We start from the raw sequence: 1,164 nt of genomic DNA on the forward strand, positions 1-1,164 counted from the left end.
TGCACCTTCAATGCCCCAGCGGTCTATGGCCTGGGTCCCCAGGGGGTGTTCAGAAACTCGATCCAATGTGGCTTATTCAGTGCATAACCAGGGATACTTAATTTTATTGTTTCCCTCAACACACACACACACACACACACACACACACACACACACACACACTTGTGTTCTCCCAGATGTGTCTCCCTTTCCCCTCTCCTGACTTGACTTTCCCCTCAGTATCCCTCATCCCTCTGAAAGGGATGTCTGCCTGTCTGGGGAGACCTCATTCTAACTTTGCATGGCACTCACTAAATCAACATCCTTTCCCACTCCCTTGATAATGTAATCCCAGCTGATGTGAGGAGCTCTCCATCAAAGTGACCTTCAGGATACATACGTAGAGAGGATGGTGTATGGTCCATTGGCACCAGTCAGGCTCTCCACCAGACGGTCTGACCAGCAGACTGGCTGCCCTGAAAGCCTGAGCTTGTGCTGGTTCTGTTGCTTGTCCTGACAACAGCAGATTCATACAGCATTTGTCCTTTTGTAATAGACTAACTTCATGCAACATGTTCCCAGATCCCTCCATATCATGAGATGTTTCATGGTTTCATCGCTGGTTTTTAGGGATGCATAGTATTCCATTGTGTGCATATACCAGAATATTTTTGTTCTTATCCATCCTTCTACTGATGGGAATTTAGGCTGTTTCCAACTTCTTACTATTGTGAACTGTACTGCAATGAATATGGGGGAGCATACAGCTGATCATGATCTGTTCCTTGTATCTTTAGGGTACATGCCCAATACTGGTATTGCTGGATCATATGGTATTTCTAGTGCCCTCTGTTTTAGGAATCGTCGTATCGCTTTGCACAGTGGTTGTACATATTTACAAGTCCACCAGAAGTGTATAAGAATTCCAATCTAATGGGAGTAGCGATACCAGGAGACTAGGGGGAAGGTGGGGCCAGGAGGAAGGGGGAACCAATCACAATGATCGACACATAACCACACACACACACACACACACACACACAACAGACAACAGAAACCATGGGGGAAGGGAGACAGCAATCAGTGTAAGATATGAAAATAATAATAATTTCTAATTTATCAAGGGATCACGGGTGGGAGGTTGGGGAAGGAGGGAAAAAAGAGGAGCTGACACCAAAGGCTCAA

This window comes from Echinops telfairi, unplaced genomic scaffold, assembly GCF_000313985.2.
Source record: "Echinops telfairi isolate 266 unplaced genomic scaffold, ASM31398v2 ScPeMD7_7469;HRSCAF=8507_1, whole genome shotgun sequence".
Taxonomy (NCBI): domain Eukaryota; kingdom Metazoa; phylum Chordata; class Mammalia; order Afrosoricida; family Tenrecidae; genus Echinops; species Echinops telfairi.